The following is a 25,706-nucleotide window of genomic DNA, read 5'->3' as shown; positions in this document are numbered from 1 at the left end:
TACTTCTGTGGTTAAGACAAAATGCTCTAGGTGAAGGGCAGGGTAGGGTATGGACATGGGGGACTAGAGATAGCTGCGCTGGTCCATCCTTGATCTCAAGTCATTCCTCAAAATAAGTCATCATCTGGAGACTCGCATGGTTGTGGACAAAGGCAATGCAATTGGAAGATTGCCTCCTCAAAGGAGTAAAGTGGGAAGGGAAAGCTAGTGTTCATACTGCGACTGTCTTCTCTTAAGAATGAAGCAAAGAGGTAGAGTTTACAGAAATATAGTGCATATCCACAAGAAAAGAAGTTTCGCGCACACACACCAGGGCTGGCTCTAGCACTGCATTGCATGTTAAGATGGCCGACATGAAATCACAGCAGTGAGCATCTACTTTGCCGTCTTCTATGTTTACTATTTTCTTTTCAATTACACTTGCACTTTTATACTTTAAAATGGTGGTACTTTATTGAAGCTAGTGACATTGACAAAGCCAGAGCGGCGAAACGCGTCTGTCAACGCTGAGGGGTGGTCCAGAAATTAAATTTAAAATTAAATTAAAATTAAATCAACGCTGAGGGGGGTCTAGAAAGGAAATAAACATATTTTTTCACGGACCTGCTTGCAAGTGTGCTCCGGCTTGTGGTCAGCTGAAAACGGATTTATTGCTGACTGTGCTCCGGTTCTACAACGCGGCTCACCACCGCGTGCAGGAAGCACCCAAGGTGTGTGGTGCGACGGCGGTGGAAAACTTTGCTTTTATATATATAATCTATATATGTCCATATCCTACTGGCAGTCGCTAGCAAGTAGTTATAGTAAGGACCATGTTTCCATAGGAAAAGCGTTTTTTGACTAGCCTATGTCTTTGGAGCAGTTTGAGGAATCTTCAAGAAATGTTACCAAAAATGTGTCATGTCTTTTTGTGCATGGAACGTTTAGGGGGATCTGTCAAGCGAGGGCTGAGAAAAAAGGGGAGGGGGTAAAAAAATGCATTATACATGCTAATTCTCACGGAATCTTTGGACACGCCTGCAGCCCGAACCGCTGAATAAAATTACATCAAATTTGGCAAAATTATAGCGTTTTGGTCTACAGATTATGCTTTTTGTTATTTGGTGTAAATCCATTCAGTAGTTTTGCGAGATATCAAAGGAAATTTAAATTTGTTTATCCACGATCACAAAGTCTTTGCGAATAATGACGAGTTTGTGCAGAGATCTGCAGAGATCTGGCTGGCTGTCAACACTTCCACCAGGAAATGTTGGCAGCCATCTTGGGACTCTGCTTCAGCAGAAATGCGGACAGGGAAAGAGATGAAACTATTGCTCTTCCTGGCAGGGAGCTGCATTTCCAGCAGCTCCCAGGAAATGCAGCTCCCTGCGTGCAGCGGCAATGACTGCTTCAGCAGGAGGCAGGGAGCTGGCTGGGACTGCATGGGCCATGAGGCTCCCCCCATTGTACCCAACCTGCACACCGAGTGACCTGGCTGAGAATAGGTCACCCAGAGACACATGGCTGGGCCCGAGGGATGAGATCACTGGGGCCAAATTCGGACCGGGGAGGTGGGATGCACGGCCCCCCTCCCCTATTAAATTGTGGCCAGGCCCTGCGGTATGGTGTTCCCTGGGTTGTTATAGCCCTGATGCTCAGTTCACAAGAACTAAACCTCAACAGTAAGCATTTACACATATAAACATAGCAGAGGCCCCTGTTGAAACTCCACTTTTGTAAAGGACGTATGATCCTAACTCCTGGGCTTGGTGAAGACAAAGCAAGTGGGTTTTCTTGGCAATTCCATATTGAAAAATGATCAGAAATCCTTTGTGGAGGTGAATGCATAGTCGATCAATTGGATCACAATCTGTATGTAACTGTGACGAGTGGGTTATTTCTTGTCTTGTCCTGGTGAGACCAGAGTCCATGTTTCTCCTTTTAAATGAGTACGAGTATGGAAATGTGTAAATCACTTGAAAGCTTTACCTGTTTTGCCCCTCACACCTTAGGGGTATGCAAAGGTCTTCTTTCCCTTTGCCAGGATGATGCACAGCTTAACGAGTATCCCCCTGTGCGTTTCTTGCCAATTTTGGTGAGGAGTTCTTGATGAACAGGAATATGAGGACAGTTCCAACAAACAAAGAAGCACTTACTTCATAAAGTTAAGAGGAAAGACTCTTGTTTGGTGGAGATTTACCTCTTTGTAGGCCTGTTGCCTGCTCTATAGGAGGATTCATATTATCACATAATTCTGGATAAAGAAGCACTAGGAACAAACACATCACCCATACGCACGCAAGATCACTGGTGACATTTCTACGTGCTCCATTGCGCAGCTGTAGTGTAGAATACGTACTGGACATTTACCCAAGGAGGAAGCACTTCGTACTTAACCAGTAAAAAGTACTCCACTTGGGTAGGTATTTTGTGTTAAGCTGTGGAACCTTGTTGGATAAAAGGGCAGGTGGTGTTCCTTTGTGGATGAGTCAGTAACACAGTCAGGCACTGACAGACCCACTCAGACACTGATACACCCACTCAGAGACACACTCAGACACTCACCCACTCACAGACCTACTTGGACATGTACACCCACTCACAGACACACCCAAAACACTCATGCACCCACTCATCGACCCATACAACCACTCACACACTAAAGCACCCACTTACAGACTGACAAACATTCAGGGAGACACTTGCAAACTCACTCACACTCACTCAGACACTCATGTGCTCACTCAGTCACTCACATACCCAGTGAGTCACATTATGCAGCCAGACCCACACATCCACTCACATACCCATTGAGACACTCGTGCACTCACTCACACACCCACTGAGACACTCATGCACTCATTCACACACACACTCTCAAAAGTTACAGTTAGGAAATAAAATGTTTGGAAGCATTCTGAGAATATCACAGATGCTTAACATTTAGAGGCCTCATTTAAGTCCTGGGGATGTAGGAAAAGCTGCCGCCATGCTCGCCGATGGCACTCTTTAAAGTCTTTCCACACTGTCAGCACGGATTCCTTTTCATTTTTAGGATGCTGTAATTTTCACGACAGTAAACAGATAATAAGCAAAGAAAGAAGGTCTGCACTTTATACGTTGGGCTTTTTGACACGTGACTCCACTGCCATGTTGCAAATGGTCAGGCAGATAAGGGTTTCAAATGAAACACTGTCGATTTAAAACGGAAGACTCGTTCTTCCCATATTTAAATCACCCCTTAGTCTCTTGCAAGGGAAAACCACAGTGAACGAAACTAAGCGATTAAAAAGACCTAAAAAGCCTTACAAGAAGTCTATCTTACTCCTTTCTAATCCACCTATATGTTTACATGCCTGGCAATGGGGTAACACAAAAACACTAATGGTGTTGAAACCCAGCTGAGGTAATATTGAGCACCATTTCCAGAAACCCATAGTTCAGTCTGGAAATAGGCACGCCCCCCAAAACAGCATGCATAGGTTGTCAAGGATTGTTGGCCCAGTGATGTAATAAAACCTCAACTGAGACTCCCCACAAACACCGCAATGTATTTTGAGGGGTGCCCATCCCATTTCAATGAAGTCCAGGAATTGGCGAAAAGGTCGCTAAGTCATTCTTTACCTCTCACATCTACTTTTTATGGATGTGGTCTCAACAGCAGCAGTGCAAGATACCCTTTAAGTGAGTTTCTCTAATCCTGAGTAGCATTCCTGCAAACATTCTGATTTCAAATCTTCAACATGTGATACTGATAGTGGAATATTGAAGGAGAAGCATTTCTTATCCAGAAGGCATGTACATGGTGTGGAGAGACTGATGTTTCTCTATCTCTATCTGCATTGACAGTGAAATCCCTACTGGACCACAAAGGTGGCGGTTGATCAGTGCGGGTACTTTTGGATGGTCTTGGCATGGGAAGAGGAGCTAGGAGCTACTTTTTGAGCCACAGCTGTAAGTTGATGGGTTTGAGTCTGCGTAAGACTGTCTGGAGTCAGTGACTGTTCAACCCATTCGCCTCCCTATCTGCTCTCTCCTTCTTCCTGCTCTTCATCCTCCCTCCTCACGAGGGGCATCAAGGCATCACGGAGCTGGCGATGGCAGGTGACAGCCATAAGAAGGTTGAACAAAGAGTGACTTTTCAATCTGCCTTTGCAGCTCTTCCCCTGGGGTGACCGCACCACAGCAGTTAGCTGGAAGCCTGACCACGAAGGGGGCGGTGCATAATGTTATGATTAAGAGGCAAGATGCAGCCATATTTAGAACTCGCCCCACCCCCAAAATGAATCACAATACTGAAGCTTTGATTAAGATTTGTGAGTGGGGGAGGAATGAGGGGGACTGTTCTCCAAATTGCTCTGCACCCAGTTCCTGGATCTGATGGTGTATGCTGATCACTTCTACATCTGGCAGGAGGCTGGGTTGGTACAATGTTTGACCTTGGTTGGTGAATCTGAGTGCATGGGAAAGGATTGATTTAAAAGTAAACTAGGGATGTTTACCTGATGATCTCGGTGAATACTTGGTATATCGAGTCATCCAAAGCTATGAAATTGCGCAAGTGAGGCCCTGGGTTTTACTGCTGAGCTCATCCTAATGCACTGAAATGCTGCAGCTCCATGTGCTGTAGCTGATCGTGAACTATCTAGTCCTGTACTGTTCCCGCACCATGTGGTGAAGTGGTGTAGGACTGGCAGGCTCTGGAATGCTGGTACAGAATGTGGGCATTGGTACTCCCTCGCCCTCTGAAAAGAACAGAGGCTGTCAGCCCTGCAGGAAGGACATTGCTGGGTATCTTGGTTGAGGACAGCCCATTCCCTTCCACATGTGACCCGATCCCTACCATCTAAGACTGGCTCCCACCAACCACCCACTGCACAGCCTTGCTTGGCCTGATGATGCCTCCCTGACTCTGTATCATGTGGAGCTAGAGAGGCAGCAGGTACCAGCAAGTTAAAAAAAAAGAACAAGTAAACACCACCCATCCCTAATTGGGATGAAAATCATCCTGGTTTTGTACCAGATGAGGTGACTGTAGTTCAGCAATCAACAAACTCAAAACCTTCCCTACGAGATATACTCCGAGAGGTCACCCCAATAGAGTGAAATCAATACGGTCAATGCATAAAGTCTCTCACAGTGGGTGTACCTAATTAGAGTCCTCTATTTGTCTGAAGAGGTCAAATCATTCAAAGCTTGTATGGATCGCCTACCTGAACTGGGCTTGAAGATGGAGATCTTTGAAGGTTGTTTGCAACACAAAAGTGTTGAGTTTCTTGGACAAATGGAGAGGTTTGAGAGGAGCTGCACAATGTTGTTTGAGAGGAGCTGCACAATGTTGTTTGGTAAAGAGTGGATAGTGAATGTGTTGAAACTGAGTGGGAGAGTTCTTCTTGTGGAATGGCTAATCTCATATTGATACACCCTCACATCTACCTAGTTGGTGAGATTTTCATATACACAGGATTGATACATACCACCAAGTTATGAATGACGGTTTACACACGCTCTGGGGTGCATAACATATAATATAAAATGTGACAGTCTAAAATGTTAAAATTTGGATACAGTTTTTGGTTTGGTGGAGAGAATAGTATTTATTCTTCTGCTTTCATGGTTGTCTGATTTACTTATTTAAGTTGACTAATTTATTAAGGAACTGTCACCAGCCAAATGGGCCCAACTGACCTAATGTCAATATCGAACCTCAGGGGCCAGCCGGTGTATCATCTCCTCCTTATATGGAAGTTGATGGAAGTAGTAGAGAGAGGCACAATGGACTGTAGCAAATGGAAAGGTGACACCACTTTCGGAAGACAGTATGCATATGTTCAAAGAACCAGTTTGTCAGTAAAGAATGCATTATGGAGAGGTTGAACTGACAAAGGCTGATGCTCACTTATGCAACAAGCAGAAGCAACTGCAATGATGAACACAGTTTTGAGTCTAAGAAGTTACAGAGTGCAGCAATAGAGTGGATCAAAAGGTAACCACACAAGGACAAGCAGGCCAGATTGAGGTCCTCTATATCACGATAAAGGGAGGATGAGTGAACAGTAAAAAAGTATTTTTAGGAAAGGCATCCCAGCGATTTGAATAATGAAGAAAGGTACACAGAGAGTTGATAAATAACGTGTACATGTGCCCATGGCCAAAGACAAAAGTATGAGGACATCAGACACATTTGCCTGCGAGAGGTCAACATGCTTCTCCTCACACAAAGAGAGAAATCAGGTACAATGGTATGTTGTCGCGGTGGCCGGGTAGCTAGCCTCAAGATTAACATATACCATTTCGGACAGACCCTCGAAAACGTTCAATCTCTAGCCTAAAAGGCAGAGATTGTGAAGGTTCTGATGGAATAGGTTGCCCAGATGCTGAGACGGAAGGTCCTCTTGAAGGGGAAACCAAGGTGGAGGACAAATGTTTGCAGTCACTAAGTTGGAACAACAGACCTTCTAAGCCTAATCCATGGTCACCAGAATGCTCGGAAGCATGAAAGCATGCCAAGATTCTTCCCCTCTCGAGGCCACTTTCGGCAGATCTGAAAATACTGGCTAACTACCAACATATCTCTCTTCTTCAGTACCCATCAAAATTCCTTGAAAACTCATCAGCAGGCAACAATAGGCCCATCTCAACGACAACCACCTTTCTCAACCCATCTCAATCAGGCTTCAGGGCCAACAACACAATTGAAACTGCCTTTAAGTCTCAACGACGATATTCGCATGATCGTGGACAGCGAGGACACAGTGGCACTCATCCTGGCCGACCTTTTTGCAGTCTGCGACATAGTCTCACATGCCATCCTCATCCAACGCCTCCACAAATTCGCAATAAGAGGACCTAAAGTCCAATAGATCTGCACCTTCCACACGGGGCACACACAGTCGATCAGCCTGGCACCTTACACTTCTACGGCCACCATCCTGATCTGAGGAGTCCGCAATGGATCCACACCAGCCTTGCTCTCTTCAAGAAATACATGTCTTCATTTGCCAGCATCACAAGATCCCACGGAATTAACATCAACTCCTACGCAGATGATACCCAACTCATCTTCCCCCTTGCCGACAACATGGCCCACATCCAAACCACCTTCATCACCTGTGCATCTAAAGTCACCAACTGGATGAAGGTAAACTGTTTTAAGCTGACCTCTAACAAAACAGAAGTGGTACACCGCTCCCTGGACTCCAGCCTGGTGGCCAGCCAAATTTGGTCAAGCACCAAACCCCGCCAATCAAATAAGGAACCTCAGCACAGTGATCGACAAACAACTCTCGATGATCAGCCTAATCGATTCCGAGGCATCCTCCTGCTTCCACACACTCACATTCCTCAAGAAGAAGTTCAAGTGGAACTCCATTGACACCTGGAGAACAGTCACCCATGCCCTGATAACTAACAAACTACTACGCAACGCCCTCTAAGTGGGCATCCCGACTCACCTAACTAAAAGGCTCCAGGTCATTCAAAACCCAGCAAGCAGACTCACACTCCAACTCTCACTCACATCACTAACCACTTCAAAAAGCTTCACTAGCTCCTTATTCACATTCGCACTTACGAGGTACTACAAACCCTTGACTCCCACCTACCAGAACAGCTGTGTCAGCTTCCACACACCATCAAAAACAATGTTTAACCAGCCTCCTGTTCGCCCACATCTCTGCATCTGCAAGGCAAAAACAGGAGGTCGAACTTTCTCGTACTTTGCTCCTAAAGCCTGTAACTGCCTACCTCTGAAAAACAGAGCCGCAAGCTCTATCCTTGGGTTATGCAAGGTGCAGCCAGGAACTGCCACCTCCACGGGCGCCCGGCTACCTCCCCTGGTGACAGGAACGCTCTACAAATACTTTTAACATAACTTGACTTTTCTCAACACACAGAAGATTAGAGGAGATAGTGAAAAAGTACAGAAGGTTGAGATCCCACCTATAGCATGTTCCCTCGAGGTGAAAACTCTAGAGAACAAGATGTGAAACACTAAAGAGTTTTCTGAGGAGGCGAAAAGGTCCTCCCAGCAAATACATCATTGAGTGAAGATTTCATGAGCCACCTCTGGGGGAAGATGCCACTCATGGTTGACAAGATGAGGCCTGCTGAGTTAATTTGCCCTGATGTAGCGTGATCTCGCTGGGTGATCACAGACCGCAAAATCCCGTTCATCCAAAGAGAGTATGGATCTTTTGAGGCCTGACAATGATGACCTGCAATACATAGGCAACATTCCCTTGACAACGGGTGTAACCACAGCTGGTCAAAAACAGTGAAGGCCTTGCTCTTTCTGACAGCTGTTGCAATATATTTAGGCTTTCCTGTTTTCAGATTCTATTGTATGTAAATTCTGGTGTTTTTTTCCAGTGTTTTCAAGTGATCTACTACAATTATGCTGAACCTTTGATGTCTTCAGACTCTATTTTTTTTATGTCCACTACAGCAGCCATGTTTTTCTGTAAAAATTCAGTAAAGTGTACTTTTTTCACATCTCGATCAACATGCAACCGAAGATACTCACATTTCTTGCCTTTGGTATCGTCACTTAGCAAAAATTCTGTAAATGGTTGCCACAAGGATAACATAGCATTCATGGCCTCTAGGATTGAGAACCTCGAGCTAAATTACACAGTTGGGATGAGTCTTTCTTTGATGCCACACGAAGCCCAAAATGAGAAATATTTGCATTTTAGTTCCCGTGCATAACAAACCAGTGCACCAGAAAGGACTAAAAAGTCAATAGCATTCTTCATTAACTCTGAAGATTGTAAAGATGCTTTCAGCATACCATCTAAAAAGCGGCAAGGATTTCTTACAGGGAATCACTTCAGCTAAGGTATCGATTTTGACAGGTCATCACACAACTTTTTCATAAACGTATCTGAATCACTGCAAATACAAACAATATCACTCCAATCTTTGTTGAACTTGGTAGGAACGTTTTGCAGCATTATTCTAAGTGACACTGCATTCTATGATTTCCAAAAGTCTGGTGTCATGTTTTCACCACTATCCCAGATGCTTATTGACAGCACTCTTTTCACATATACCTGCCAATACACCTTGCATTGAATATTTAAAGCCTGGGTGCTTCGCAATTCACCTACTATCAATACTAAGTCGCTAGAAAAGGGAGCTGATGTATCAAGGGCTTTTACCCATTTCCTGTGGGTAAATGTGATGGTACATATTGGGAAAGATTCTAATGAAACCACCCATTTTACCAATCGGGGAAAGAATCAAACCTAGCCAAAATATCAAATGTAATTTTGATATTTCCTGATTCTCTTCAGTTTATAAAACAATTAAACAAGACCTAAAACATGCTTCTAAACCCAGCATCTTTAGACCAAAGACCACAAAACTGGAAAAAGCACATGGCAGAAGAAATAATATTTTAGTGACATCCCTAAACAACAAAACCCAAGCAGAATAATGTTGTATAACAAAGTTACATTGTATTGGCACCTTACTCTCTTGTGGCTCTTTTACTCTCCATTTTCTTTCTTTGAATGGCATTTAGTTTGTGGTTGTGCAGGTGTTTTTCGGTGCTTATATGTTTACACTGGTGAGGGCTATTTCTCTTTTGGTGGGGTTTTATCAGTTATTATAGGTTAAAACCTAAAACAGGATAGCCTAAATATATTGCAACATATGGTTTACTCACTCCCTGTGTTGCAGGCGAAATACCAGACGAGCTGATTCTCTGTTGCCAAGCCTTTAGCAAGTCATTTTGCTTTGCTGTTTCAGTCTGATTTGGCTACTTGCTTTCATACTTTCAAGCGAGTCTCCAAGACGTCTGATCCCTTTGCATCGGCAAATTTAAAGAACTCACTGCTCTGGATTAATCTACTCACCTGGGTATAGTATCAAGCCCCTTCCATCCAAAAGTATTTTCAGCTGGGATTAATATTTGTGAGCCCATAGAAATAATGATAGTGGACACAACAACACTTGCCCTAAAGCACTGACTGCACGGCTTTCCTGCTGAAGACAACTCTTGTCTCTGACTTTCGATTAATAATTCACGTCCACAGTAAGCAAGTTACTTCCAACATGGAGTGTCAGCCCTATAACTCAGCACTGGATGGACTTATACATTAACAGATGATTTTACCACGGACAAGACCCTAAAGTTATTTAAGACCAAAGAACGTATATAAAAGGTAGAAATGTAGCCAACATCACTACAAACAGACTCCCTTGCTAAACTTAGGTTTTTGCTGTGGAAACTGAATGAATACAACACACAGGACATAAACTTGGTGTTTTGGGGTCGGTTGTTTTCGTACACTTTCTTGAGTCACAGGTATCGTTACAGATTTTGTATAAACATGGGGCACACCGTGCACTTCACTATTTTTAATATGTGTGTAAATATATTGGTTTACTTTGACAAACATTTGAAAAACATTAAAAATACTTTTCTTCTGAACAAGAGGCTAGTATCTGATCTTTGACCATGGATTTGCAATATATGGCACAATTACACATGCACTGGAAATATTACATTTGACCTAAATGTCTCTTTGTTAGCCACTGGTTTTTCTAATAATTGGACATCCTATTGTTGTCCCTCATCTACCACTGCAGGTCCAGATACCCCTCCTCGGAAATTTGGATCTAGTTAGACGGGCACTCCGTATGCTGGATCTAATGCAAGCAGAAAATCAAATGGAAGGCTTGCATTTGTCCTCGCACAAAGGACACCAATAGGATGCAGGAGGAAAACAGGCCTAATATCATCAAATCACCTAGGCTGGAAGGGGCATGGCCAATCCGTCCACCGTAATGGCCCCATGGCGATGACGGTCTGGAACAGACTGGCCGCATTCTAGCAGCCGCAGCTTCCATCATCACTTCATCCACCTTGCTTTGGGGGAAAATATCTATCCTCACAACTTCAGAGAAGCAATAACTTGCTCTTGGTTCACCGGGACCCTCCATGACTGCCTACTGGCACTGCGGTGAGAGTGCGGCCCGGCCCGCCTTGGAGGCCCCGCTGCGACAGGGGCAGCGAATGAGCCGAGACTGGGACTGCGGTGCCCATTTTGACCGCACTCTGCCACTTTGAGAGCGCCTGAGGACCCTGCAAAGATGGGCTGGGGAGGGATTCTTCTGTGGCCCCGCAGTGGCTCTCACTGCGGGTGGCCGAAACTGAGGCGGGCGCTCCCCTCTGGGGTCTCCAGCTACTTGGCCGGCTGGCGCCGTATTACTGACTGGCCTCACACCTCGTGGCCATCTACTCCATGCCCCGGCGGGGGTTTGATTAACCCCACCATCTCGACATTCCTGGCTGCCGTGGCTGGGACAAAAGGAATCTTTGACTGCTGCTTCCTTTCGCTGGCTCTGCGCAGCCTGTTGTGTGGGCCTTGGAGCCCCCCAGCCACGGGCTTGCCTGGCTTGGGGACCCACTCCCCATGAAGTAGTCAGCGGCCTGTGGCCAGGACACCGCCTGATACATTTGTGGTGAGTGCATTGTTGTGTCCCCGCTCTCCTGCTTCCCCTAAATGAACGCTTGACTGCCTCGTTCACAAATAATTGGGAAGAAGGGGTGTCACAGGCCCCACCATTTCTACTGCCATGTGCTATGGCTCTTATTGGCCTTCTTGACAGTGCTTACTTCTGGTTCGACCCCTCTTGGACACTATTCTGTGGGCCAGCCATTGTGCAGGCTCCCCTCCGACCGGCCATTGCCTTACTGTGGGGAGCTCCCCACTGCAGTAACACAGACCTCCCTTGTTCTTGCTGATCTCGGTTTCTATCCAGGCACTCCTCACCTACATCCCTCAATCCCCCCCGGTAATTGCTGGCTATGGGGTGTGGGGACCCTAAACAGCACCAGCTCTTGGATTTACCTTTACCTGGTGTGCATGGAGGGTTGGTTATCTGGAACGTATTCAGTGTGACTTTTATTCTGAACATCCCTTGTTTTCCTTCTCTTTCTCTCCCTCCATTCTGTTCTTCTAACTAGACGGGACCTCACACCACATTTTATATCACGCTGTACACGACAGCCATGATTACATAAAACTCAGATGGGGGATATCAGATGCTCTGTTGATCTTAATCTCCTGATATGGAATGCCCAAGGGTTGAATGACCCTCGGAAGGGCAAGATGGTTTTACCGTATCTTACACGGCACAATGTCATAGTTGCATTCTTAAAGAAGATGCACCGGTCTCCAAATCCTCCCATTTTCGCTGCATCCTGGGGACCACACCGATATTTCGTCAGCTACAGCTCCTATTCAAGGGGGGTCTGCATTTTCATACACAAAACACTCCCTTTTCAGCCCCATCCCACTTTTGCGGAAGACCATAGTCTATACCTTCTGTTGGTGGGGACAATGATGGGGCAGAAACTCCTTTTCCTTAACCTATATGCCCCTAACACTGATGACCCCTTTTCTATCAGGACACTGGTACACAAACACGAGGCCGATACCATTTTTATGGGGGTTATTTGAATACACTCCTAGACCCTGCATTGGATTCTTCCAGCACAAGCCCCAGTAATAAACCTTGCTATTTTAACACCCTCCAAGATATGATCTACCATCACGCTCTAAGGGATATTTACCGCCATTGATATCCCACCACTGCGGGCTACACCTTTTATTCCTCACCACATGCGGCATGGACAAGGCTGGATTACTGGTTCGTCTCAGCCTGCACCATGCCGTGAGTCTGGGATGCACAGTTTCTGCCATGCACTCTCTCGGACCATGCAACAGTTAGGCTACAACTTACCCATCCTTACGGTGGGCTCTGGGAATGTCGCTGGTCCTTCCCTTCATCGGCATTGTTGGACGCAGTAATTCACTCTGAACTACAAACTGCCATAACCAATTGTTTTGAAATAAACTCTGACTCGGTCGAGCACTATGCCACGTTCTGGGATGCAATTAAGGCATATATTTGAGGCACTTGCATCTCAAAACACTCTGGTGTGCTTCGCGATATTCGTCGTAACCTGGCCCGGGTGGAAGCTGCGCTTATGGCTATTGTTAATGAGGGTGGCTTGCACCCCTCCCCCACGACCCTTCATAAGCGTTCAGTCTTATTGGACGAATTCTGCAATATAGCCTAGAGAGAAGTTTCCTTCCTCTGTAAATACTCAGTGGTGCGCCGATATGGTGAGGGTGAACTCCCGGGAGAACACTGGCCCATCTCCTGCACCCTCACCAAGACACAAGACATATTGCAGAGCTTGTACTGGATGACGGCACCCAGATCTTGCGAAATTGAAGTATCATACAAGAAATGGTTTCATATTCTCAATCTCTGTACACCTCCCGCCAGTCACCTGAGACCATGGAACACCAGTCCTACCTTGAGGAGATCGTTATGGTATGTCTCTCCGATGGTCAGTCACAGTTTTTAAATGAGCCGGTCTCACCAATCACTGTTACTTAAAGACGTTTTGTCCCCGGTACAATTGGTCTTCATACCCCACAGATCCACCTTGCTTAATCTCTGTACTGTCTTTTCCGTTCTGAATAGGGTGTCTCCAGATATATTTTAGATGCGGAAAAAGCGTTCAACTCCCTGGAATGGCCTTTCCTCAATGCAACTTTACATAACTTAGGCATCCCTGGTAGATTTACGTATCTTATCTCCTTGTTGTATTCCAGTCCTATGGCTCCGGTTCGTCTTAACGGCTCCATTTTAAAACCATTCGCTATATCTGGAGGCACCAGACAAGGCTGCCTGCTTATTATTTATCATATGTACATAGGCCAGAAGAGGGTTATTTACTGAAGAGGGACCACTACCGGGCACACAGAGCGATCAAGCACCAATGGGGACACACGTCTGACAGGAACAGAAACAATAGGAAGGATTCCTGTTTCCTGATCGCTAACTGCCAAACGTGCATATCCGCACATTTAGCGCTTGTGAGAAGTTGGCCTGGTAGGGGATGTTTCCAATTCTGGAACCACCTACTACCTGACCAAACAATCCCTTATGGTGTCTGGTTGTAAGTCAACCTTATTAGACAAGCTATCCTAGGGGTAGCATGGACTAAGCAGCCTAAAGGCTTAACTTAAGAGGTCGTGTTAAGCGAGCTGTTTTACCACATACAATCCTGTAATACCAAATGAAAGGACACCACACAAGTATATATTATAAAAATATATGTGTTTATTACTAAAAACAATCCCCAGTATTCTTTATGAATAAAGGGGCACAAGCGTTAAATCAAAAGCACTGTTTAAACATACAAAGTTGCACAATTATGGATGAGGGCAGGGGGCCACTCAAACCATATACTAAACAAGTGGTATAAGAGAGGCCACTCGAACAGTGGTTAGGCCTAGGGCCTAGGGAATCGCTGGGAGCAGTCAGGACAAGCAATGCTGAAGTCGGGAATGGCCCTCGGGATTCGGGAGATGTGCGGAAAGCGCACGCATGCACCAATGTTAACCAATGGTGCGTAAAAGTCAAATAGTTAAAGTTTAAGGACACTTCCGCTGAACCTAGAGGAACAAAACTTAACACACAGACCCTAGAGGTGTGCACCAGTGTGGGAACACCGGCGGAGCAAAGTTACCTCACCCACAGGAAGTGGGTGCACAGGGTCGAAGTGGCGTCGGGTTTTGACACGCAGGCTCTTGGTGCTTGAAGCTGAAAGGGCTGCAGGCAGGGTGAAGACGAAGTGTCCGGTGGAGTCCAAGGGTGGACTCAAGTTGTAGAGTACCTGAAAGCAGAGGGGACAGAGTCTGGGTCACTCAGCAGTGACCAGGGTGGAACCAGGACGGAACCAGGCAATGTCGGGCGCAATCAGGTGGTCGTCGAGGCGCTTCTCTTCGCTGTCACGTGGGCTCTGGGGCATCTGCGACGTCCAGGAGCAGGTCACGATCTGTCCCACGCAGGCTCTCACCGTCGGTGCAGTCGGCTTCCGGTTTGGAGCAAACAAGCCTTGGTAAGAGCAATCCACGCGGGATTGGAAGATGGCGTCTTACTCGGACCAGGAAGGTCAGAGTCGGGGCTCCCTTTCAGGGGAGCTGGTGTGGATCTGGAGCAACCAGAATCACGAGTCTTCTTTTGTAGTTCGTCGGCACAGGGGCCACAAGCCAGCTGGCAAGTGACCGGGCCAACGCGTTGAGCCAAATCGTGCCAAAGGGCCCCACGCAGCACTCGTCGAGTGTGGAGGGCTGAACTTCGGCTCAGGAGTAGCTCAGGGTGGGGGCTTCTCAAACCCCGGTGTACAGCTTCGAGGGTCACTCGTGGGCTGCACGGTCAGCGTCTCGTGGTCACTTCAAGATGGCGTGCCCCACGCTTCCGGTCGCCTCCACGGGTCTCAGCTTTGCAGGGACTGTGGATCGGGCTGTTAGAAGCTGGGCAGGCTTGATCTCGTCGATCTCAGTCGCTCGAGTTCCGGCGGGAACTGCAACTAAGTAGACGTCGAGGGCTGGATGGTGCCTGCTGCTGCAGGGTGGTCACTCCTTGACCACAAGGGAGATTCTTCGGGCTTCCACGTTGAGATGGAGGGCGAAGGGTCCAGAATATCGTTTCAAATGTTTCTTCCAGGAAATCTGATGTGCATTGGCACTGCTCCCACTCTTATTCGAATCTGGTGGGCGTGATTACCTGCTAGGTCCCCTCCTATGGGTGGGACCCAGGAAGTGGGTGGATACACCCCCTTCCTTTGATCCAGGCCGCCCTGGCACGAGGGCTGGAGTGCCCCAGAACCGGTTTGGCCGGATTATGCAAGGGGCAGCCTTGTGCGCCCCAGGCAGTGTCTGGTTTCTTTCAAACCTCCCTGCTACAATACACTATCTCCTGTCTGGAGGGCGGTGACACCCTCCTGTGACAGGAGACCCTTTGTCCAGGACCCCCTTGACTGGGTTTCGGTCAGCTCCAGGGGTCCAGACATTTGTCTGTGGCAGAGGCATCCATTTTGTGGATCTTAAGGCCTTTGGAGAAATCAACCGCATTAAAGTGAAGTAACATGTCTTACCCCTCTAGAGGGGTGGAATGCCATCCCCGTCGCCAGAACTGGCGAGGGGATGGTATTCCAAAGCGTATGACACCTTACACGACATGTTTTGATAAAGCCAAACCAGAGTTGCTAAATAACCGCGAGGATTATAAGGCACTTAATAGTATATGGTATGGCATTATCCTGAAACAGCTTAGGGATTTGTTCCCGACGGCTGCAGACAGGCTCAGCTCATGCTAGAGCTCCATCTCACATAAAAACCAAGCACCCAGCCTCCAGGATTGGTGAGGCCTGTCTATAGGAGTGGCTCACAGGTTTACATGTGTCCAGATATAGGTTTAGACATAGGTATACTATATCTAAGCAAGGGGTGTGTACACCACCTTACCCCAGCTGAGTGATCAGCCAGTTGTGTCAATTTAAGAACCAGCCAGGGGTGGCAAAAGATATGCTGCAGCCCCTGGTAGGCCTTAGTGGCTCCTGTGCCCTGTGCACCTATAGTGCATTCTACAGGGGCTGACAAGGAGTCCATTTCCAATTGGTATGTGCCTATAGCACATGTGTCATTAATTTAGTGAGAGAACAGCAGGCTGGGGGTCTGATCAGCAGGCCCACAGCCTCAGTAGTCGAAAACCAGTGAAGCAAAAAGCAAAAATTTGGGGTGACCATAGGATAGCAGACCCTACTCTCCTACACAACCCCCCCCCAAACGCAGGGACATTAAACTAACCTTGACCAGATAAGTCTTCATGTTCTAAGTGGAAGTACCTGGAGAGACCATCTGCATTACCATGGTCAGTCCCTGGGCGGTGCTCCACTGTAAAGTCCATCCCCTGTAGGGAAATGGACCACCTGAGCAGTTTGGGATTTTCACCCTTCATCTGATTAAGCCATAAGAGGGGCTTATGGTCTGTTTGCACCAGGAAGTGAGTTCCAAACAAGTAGGACCTCAACTTCTTTAATGCCCAAACCACAGCAAAGGCCTCCCTCTCAATGGCTGACCAACGTTTTTCTCTTGGGGTTAGCCTCCTGCTAATGAAAGCAATTGGCTGGTCTTGACCATCTTGATTAAGTTGTGAGAGTACAGCTCCCACCCCCAACTCAGAAGCATCTGTCTGAACAATGAACTGTTTGGAGTAGTCAGGACTCTTTAGGATAGGTGCAGAGCACATGGCCTTCTTCAGGTCTTCAAATGCCTTCTGACAGCTAACTGTCCACTGAACCTTTTTTGGCATCTTCTTGGATGTCAAGTCATTTAATGGTGTCACTATAGACCCATAGTTTTTCACAAACTTTCTGTAATACCCAGTCAGGCCCAAGAAGGCTCTGACTTGTGTCTGGGTAACTGGAGGAGCCCAGTCCTGTATGGCCTGGATTTTGCTTTCCAGTGGCTGAACCTGGCCTCCACCTACTAGGTGGCCCAGGTATACAACCTTACTCTGCCCTATCTGGCACTTTGTGGCCTTGATAGTTAGGCCTGCCTTTTGCAGGGCCTCCAAAACTTTCTTCAGGTGGATCAGGTGATCCTCCCAGGTGGAGCTAAAGACAGCAATATCATCCAGATAAGCTGCACAAAAGTCATCCAACCCAGTAAGGACTTGGTTCACCAACCTTTGAAAAGTGGCAGGTGCATTCTTCAAACCAAAGGGCATTACCACAAACTGATAATGCCCACTAGGGGTAGAAAATGCTGTCTTGGCCTTTGACTCCTCAGCTAGTCTGATTTGCCAGTAGCCAGCTGTCAGATCAAATGTGCTCAGAAACTTGGCAGAAGCCAATCTGTCAATGAGCTCATCTGCTCTTGGAATGGGGTGAGCATCTGTCCTAGTGACAGCATTGAGACCCCTGTAATCCACGCAAAACCTCATTTCTCTCTTACCATCTTGGGTATGAGGTTTTGGCACCAGGACTACTGGGCTGGCCCATGGGCTCTCTGATGGCTCAATCACTCCAAGCTCCAACATCTTTTGCACCTCAGCCTTGATGCAATCCCTGACATGATCAGGTTGCCTGTAGATCTTATTCTTGACAGGCAGACTGTCACCAGTGTCCACAACATGGGTACACCAGTCAGTTTGGCTGGGTGTGAGTGAAAACATTTGCCTGTGAGCCTGCAAAACTTGTCTGCAGTCCCTCTGTTGCTGGTCAGTGAGGCTGCCTGCCAAGGCTACTCCATCAACTGAACCATCATCAGGGTTCTGGGAAAGCAGGTCTGGGAGAGGGTCACTCTCTTCCTCCTGTTCCCCATCTGTGGCCATGAGCAAGCTCATGTCCTCCCTGTCTACAAATGCTTTCAAGCGATTCACATGGATTACCCTGTGAGGGCTCCTGGGTGTTCCAAAGTCTACCAAGTAGGTGACTTCCCCTTTCTTCTCAATAATAGGATAGGGTCCACTCCATTTGTCTTGGAGTGCTGCTGGAGCCACTGGCTCCAGTACCCATACCTTCTGTCCTGGTTGGAACTCTACCAGTACAGCCTTTTGGTCATGCCAAGCTTTCTGCAATTCTTGGCTGGCCTCCAGGTTTTTGGATGCTCTTTCCATGTACTCAGCCATCCTGGAGCGGAGACCAAGTACATAGTCCACTATGTCTAGTTTGGGCTTTTTGAGAGGTAACTCCCATCCTTCCTTCACCAAACACAATGGACCTCTCACAGGGTGGCCAAACAAAAGTTCAAAAGGGCTGTAGCCAACCCCCTTCTGTGGGACCTCTCTGTAAGCAAAAAGCAGGCAGGGTAAAAGAATGTCCCATTTCCGCCTGAGCTTCTCTGGTAATCCTTTTATCATGCCTTTAAGGGTCTTGTTAAATCTCTCCACAAGCCCATTGCATTGTGGATGATATGGGGTGGTAAACTTGTAGTTTACTCCACATTCCTTCCACATTGCTTTTAGATAGCTGGACATAAAATTTGTCCCTCTATCTGATAGTACCTCCTTAGGAAAGCCCACTCTTGAGAAAACTGCAATGAGGGCTTTTGCCACCACAGGTGCTGTGGTGGTCCTTAGGGGAATAGCCTCTGGGTACCTGGTGGCATGATCCACTACCACCAGTATGAATCTGTTCCCAGATGCTGTTTGGGGGTCCATTGGACCCACAATATCAATTCCAACTCTCTCAAAGGGGACCCCCACCACAGGTAGTGGTATTAGGGGGGCCTTTGTTGTGCCACCTGACTTACCACTGGCTTGGCAAGTGACACAGGAGCGACAAAACTCCTTGACATCCTCTGACATGTGAGGCCAGTGAAAGTGTGGAACAAGCCTGTCCCACGTCTTGTTCTGGCCTAAGTGTCCTGCAAGGGGAATATCATGGGCCAAGGTAAGGAGGAATCCCCTAAACTGCAGAGGTATCACCAACCTCCTGGTCATGCCAGGCTTGGGGGTTCTAGCCTCTGAGTAAAGGAGTCCCTCATCCCAATACACAGTATGGGTACCTTGGGCATCCCCAGCAGCCTCAGCAGCAGCCTGCTGTCTGAGGGGTTCAAGGGAAGGGCAATCTAATTGAGCCTGCCTCAGGTCTGCCCTTGAGGGTCCCCCTGTCCCCAGAAACTCAACCTGGTCAGGTTCAAGCTCCTCAGAGACAGTCTCCTCTTGGACTGCAGAATCAGTTTCCTCTGAAACCTGATCCTCAACCTGGGGCAAGGTGGAAGGCGAGGCCTTTCCTCTCTTGCTCCTTCTCTTGGGTTGTGGCTGGTCTATTGTCTCAAGATCCACCACTGGTTCAGGAAGGCACTTCTTAGCCTGAGCCCTTGTCATGGCAAGGACATGCTCTGAAATCCCTAGCATTTCTGCATGAGTCCTGTACTCCACTTCTGACCATGCTGAGCTTTCAAGGTCATTGCCTAACAGACAGTCTACTGGTAGGTTTGCACTCACCACAACTTTCTTTAGGCCATCAACCCCTCCCCAGGAGAAGTTCACAACTGCCACACTATGGGAGGTAGTGGAGTTGCTTGCATTGGTTACTAGGTAGCTCTCTCCTAGTACAATCTGTCCAGGGTCCACAAAGCCAGGGGTCACCATGGTGACACTAGCACATGTGTCCCTGTAAGCTTGAGCCAGTTTCTCATTTATTAAGGGAGTCTGCCTGTATTTGCCCAGGTTAGTGGGGCTTACTGCAGTGGGCAACTCAATGTCCACATCATACAGGAGAACTGCCTGTGTAGGGACTCTGACTAGGCCAGATCCTACTTCAATACCCAGGGTCAACCCAGCTACACCCTTGGACTGTGTTCCACCACTGCTTACTGTACTTGGGGTTGCAGTTGCTTTAGGAGCTGTAGTGGTGGGAACTGGATTTGCCTTGGTGCACTCACTGCCCCAGTGTGAAACTGATTTGCAGGTATTACACCAAGGTGTCTTTGGACCTTTGTTCTTCTTCTTCTTGTTACCATTTTGGGAACCACCCTCCTTACTATTAGTTTGGGGGCCTGAAGACTTCTGGTCTTTTTCTTTATCTTTCTGATTCTGATTACCACCCTTCTGGTCTGTTTTCTTCTGGTCACCACCTTGGTTCTGGGGTTTCTGCTTAATCCTTGTTCTGACCCATTTGTCTGCCTTCTTTCCCAATTCTTGGGGAGAGGTCAGATCAGAGTCAATAAGGTATTGATGCAACAGCTGGTTTGTACAGTTATTAAGGATCTGTTCTCTCATCATAAGATTGTACAATCCTGTATAGTCTGAAACTTTACTTCCCTGTAACCAACCCTCCAAAGCCTTAGTGGCACACTCCACAAAATCAGTCCAGTCTTGAGTCTGTGCTTTCTGGGTGTCTCTGAACAACAACCTGTATTGCTCAGTGGTTAGGCCATACCCTTCAATGAGAGCACTCTTCAAAACAGAGTAGTTTTTGGCATCCTCAGGTCTAACTGTGAGGAGCCTGTCCCTCCCTTTCTCAGAAAAGGAGTACCACAAAATTGCAGCCCACTGATTCTCAGGAACCTGCTGTACCATGCAGGCTCTCTCAAGAGCAGTCATCCATTTGTGGATGTCATCCCCTTCTTTAAAGGGGGGCACAATTTTGGTCAGGTTTCTATTATCATAGGCCCTGTCTTTTTCTCTTGGAAAATTGCTGCCACCAGTGACATCTAAGCCACTTAATTTCTGCTCTCTTGCCAAGGCAAGTTTAGCTTGAGCTAAGGTAAGCTTAGCTTGACTCAGGGCTACCTCCTCTCTCTCTATCTGGAGTCTGACAGCCCTCATTCTAGCCCTATGCTCAGCTTTCTGAGAAGCACTCATGCCTCTCTCTGATTCTCTGGAGGCACTAGAAAGATGAGAGTCCCCTGAGGGAGATCTCACTCTTCTGTTGCCTGGGAGAATCACATGTTGGGTTCTGGGGAGGTGCTGGCCCTCTCCATTCCCCAGTAGGTCCAAGTTGGCCTGGCTAAGCCTACCAACTGGAACCTGGCTACCCTGATCCTGTACTTCTAAGTCCTCAACATCTGAGTCCTCATCCAAGTCATCATCATCCTCCTCTTCAGGGGGATCAACTGCAGGGGGGTTCCCTCCAGTTCCTGTATCTAGGGAAGCTGCTTTTGCCTTCTCTAAGTCATCCTGTTCTAGGAGTTCTACCAGGATTAGGCAGGTGGGGCTTCTGCCCCTTTTTAACCCTCTTGCTTTGCACAAGACAATCAAGTCTCTGCGGGTTAGTTTGTCATATCCAGAAGTTGCCTGGGTAGGGTCAACTGTCACAGGACTAGACCCTGAGGCCTTTCCTGTGTCAGACATGGTTACTAGTGAGGTGTAAGTGGTGCACTTACCTACACTAAGTGTTTTCCTACTGGACCTTGCTAGTGAGTTGTAGTCAGGGGTGTGCTACTCCCTTCAACCTACAACTACTAAGTTCAGTAGAACTTAATATGCTAAGCTTTTGATTTTATATGTACCTAGAGGTACTTGATGTGATCTTTCAATTTGATATAAAGATTGTAATGGTAAAACAACAGCAAGCTCAAATCCGCACCGCTGCTCACCAATGTGAGAAGTTGGCCTGGTAGGGGATGTTTCCAATTCTGGAACCACCTACTACCTGACCAAACAATCCCTTATGGTGTCTGGTTGTAAGTCAACCTTATTAGACAAGCTATCCTAGGGGTAGCATGGACTAAGCAGCCTAAAGGCTTAACTTAAGAGGTCGTGTTAAGCGAGCTGTTTTACCACATACAATCCTGTAATACCAAATGAAAGGACACCACACAAGTATATATTATAAAAATATATGTGTTTATTACTAAAAACAATCCCCAGTATTCTTTATGAATAAAGGGGCACAAGCGTTAAATCAAAAGCACTGTTTAAACATACAAAGTTGCACAATTATGGATGAGGGCAGGGGGCCACTCAAACCATATACTAAACAAGTGGTATAAGAGAGGCCACTCGAACAGTGGTTAGGCCTAGGGCCTAGGGAATCGCTGGGAGCAGTCAGGACAAGCAATGCTGAAGTCGGGAATGGCCCTCGGGATTCGGGAGATGTGCGGAAAGCGCACGCATGCACCAATGTTAACCAATGGTGCGTAAAAGTCAAATAGTTAAAGTTTAAGGACACTTCCGCTGAACCTAGAGGAACAAAACTTAACACACAGACCCTAGAGGTGTGCACCAGTGTGGGAACACCGGCGGAGCAAAGTTACCTCACCCACAGGAAGTGGGTGCACAGGGTCGAAGTGGCGTCGGGTTTTGACACGCAGGCTCTTGGTGCTTGAAGCTGAAAGGGCTGCAGGCAGGGTGAAGACGAAGTGTCCGGTGGAGTCCAAGGGTGGACTCAAGTTGTAGAGTACCTGAAAGCAGAGGGGACAGAGTCTGGGTCACTCAGCAGTGACCAGGGTGGAACCAGGACGGAACCAGGCAATGTCGGGCGCAATCAGGTGGTCGTCGAGGCGCTTCTCTTCGCTGTCACGTGGGCTCTGGGGCATCTGCGACGTCCAGGAGCAGGTCACGATCTGTCCCACGCAGGCTCTCACCGTCGGTGCAGTCGGCTTCCGGTTTGGAGCAAACAAGCCTTGGTAAGAGCAATCCACGCGGGATTGGAAGATGGCGTCTTACTCGGACCAGGAAGGTCAGAGTCGGGGCTCCCTTTCAGGGGAGCTGGTGTGGATCTGGAGCAACCAGAATCACGAGTCTTCTTTTGTAGTTCGTCGGCACAGGGGCCACAAGCCAGCTGGCAAGTGACCGGGCCAACGCGTTGAGCCAAATCGTGCCAAAGGGCCCCACGCAGCACTCGTCGAGTGTGGAGGGCTGAACTTCGGCTCAGGAGTAGCTCAGGGTGGGGGCTTCTCAAACCCCGGTGTACAGCTTCGAGGGTCACTCGTGGGCTGCACGGTCAGCGTCTCGTGGTCACTTCAAGATGGCGTGCCCCACGCTTCCGGTCGCCTCCACGGGTCTCAGCTTTGCAGGGACTGTGGATCGGGCTGTTAGAAGCTGGGCAGGCTTGATCTCGTCGATCTCAGTCGCTCGAGTTCCGGCGGGAACTGCAACTAAGTAGACGTCGAGGGCTGGATGGTGCCTGCTGCTGCAGGGTGGTCACTCCTTGACCACAAGGGAGATTCTTCGGGCTTCCACGTTGAGATGGAGGGCGAAGGGTCCAGAATATCGTTTCAAATGTTTCTTCCAGGAAATCTGATGTGCATTGGCACTGCTCCCACTCTTATTCGAATCTGGTGGGCGTGATTACCTGCTAGGTCCCCTCCTATGGGTGGGACCCAGGAAGTGGGTGGATACACCCCCTTCCTTTGATCCAGGCCGCCCTGGCACGAGGGCTGGAGTGCCCCAGAACCGGTTTGGCCGGATTATGCAAGGGGCAGCCTTGTGCGCCCCAGGCAGTGTCTGGTTTCTTTCAAACCTCCCTGCTACAATACACTATCTCCTGTCTGGAGGGCGGTGACACCCTCCTGTGACAGGAGACCCTTTGTCCAGGACCCCCTTGACTGGGTTTCGGTCAGCTCCAGGGGTCCAGACATTTGTCTGTGGCAGAGGCATCCATTTTGTGGATCTTAAGGCCTTTGGAGAAATCAACCGCATTAAAGTGAAGTAACATGTCTTACCCCTCTAGAGGGGTGGAATGCCATCCCCGTCGCCAGAACTGGCGAGGGGATGGTATTCCAAAGCGTATGACACCTTACACGACATGTTTTGATAAAGCCAAACCAGAGTTGCTAAATAACCGCGAGGATTATAAGGCACTTAATAGTATATGGTATGGCATTATCCTGAAACAGCTTAGGGATTTGTTCCCGACGGCTGCAGACAGGCTCAGCTCATGCTAGAGCTCCATCTCACATAAAAACCAAGCACCCAGCCTCCAGGATTGGTGAGGCCTGTCTATAGGAGTGGCTCACAGGTTTACATGTGTCCAGATATAGGTTTAGACATAGGTATACTATATCTAAGCAAGGGGTGTGTACACCACCTTACCCCAGCTGAGTGATCAGCCAGTTGTGTCAATTTAAGAACCAGCCAGGGGTGGCAAAAGATATGCTGCAGCCCCTGGTAGGCCTTAGTGGCTCCTGTGCCCTGTGCACCTATAGTGCATTCTACAGGGGCTGACAAGGAGTCCATTTCCAATTGGTATGTGCCTATAGCACATGTGTCATTAATTTAGTGAGAGAACAGCAGGCTGGGGGTCTGATCAGCAGGCCCACAGCCTCAGTAGTCGAAAACCAGTGAAGCAAAAAGCAAAAATTTGGGGTGACCATAGGATAGCAGACCCTACTCTCCTACAGCGCTTAACGTGGGTTCACCACCATTACGAGAATAATTCTGAGAGTTCCCACAGTTATATCCAACCTTCAATTCGGAACTATAGCCATACAGGCAAGATACGAACACAAAGACGCTATCTCCAACAACAAGTATAGGGCCCTGTCGGGTCGGAAATATCACCGACAGAGCGACTTCAACCACTTGCCCACAAAGTCTTTAGCCCTGAGGAGTCGCGGGAAAACTGTACCATAACGCGACGAAACACGTGTCGGCTGGTCTATTTGTTATGAACATTAAAGACATCACCCATCTACGAAAGATTTGAAGAGTTACTAATGATTATTACTTAACTGATAAGCTTTGTCCTTGCTTTCTGAATTCGACAACCTTTGAATGTACATATAATTCTCTAGAGTGTGCAGGGGCATTCCAGTTTCTTATTATTTATCATAGCCATGGACCCCCAAACCGCCATCTCCAGGAGCACCATATGCATCGAGGTCTCCAGTTTCAACCCAGTCCACTCTTCATTTCCATGTATGCCAACGATATACTATTGTTTATTCACTATCATTCGGAAAACCTAGCCTCTAGAGTACTGGAGATTATCCGCTTCAGGGCCCAGTCAGGGCTCTGTATCAACTGGTCTGAACTATTCCCCCTCACAGATGTTACTACCCCTCCAACACGTGAATATGGTTGACTGACTCCACTAAGTATCTGGGTATTGTCCTCCACAGGGGCAAGGAACAAGTTATTCATTTAAACTAAGGACCTGCCGTGACCAGACTTGAGACACAGTTAGTCCAATGGCTACAACTTCTACTTTCCATGGCAGGCTGCATCGCTATTGTCAAAATGACAGTACTCCCTTGCTTCTTGCATTTATTCACGAGCATCCCTCTCCCTCTGACAAACCCTTTCTTTCTAATACTGCACGGCCTCCTTTTGAAGCTGGGATGGGTGGGTCACAGACCCAGGGTAGCATGAGATACTCTCACCCTTCCGTACGAATGTGGCGGATTTGCCATCCCTGATTTCTGTATCTATTACATAGTGGTCCAATCCCATTTTGC

General features: G+C 47.7%; 1 protein-coding gene across 2 annotated transcripts in view; it reads right to left on the bottom strand.

The window, feature by feature from the left end:
* Positions 1–25,706, bottom strand: part of RPAP2 (RNA polymerase II associated protein 2) — a 564,035-nt gene that overhangs the window by 323,029 nt on the left and 215,300 nt on the right. The gene's annotated exons all lie outside the window — the stretch shown is intronic.

The sequence above is a fragment of the Lissotriton helveticus genome, chromosome 1_1, assembly GCF_964261635.1.
Source record: "Lissotriton helveticus chromosome 1_1, aLisHel1.1, whole genome shotgun sequence".
Lineage (NCBI taxonomy): Eukaryota > Metazoa > Chordata > Amphibia > Caudata > Salamandridae > Lissotriton > Lissotriton helveticus.
This window is presented reverse-complemented; position numbering and strand designations above follow the sequence as displayed.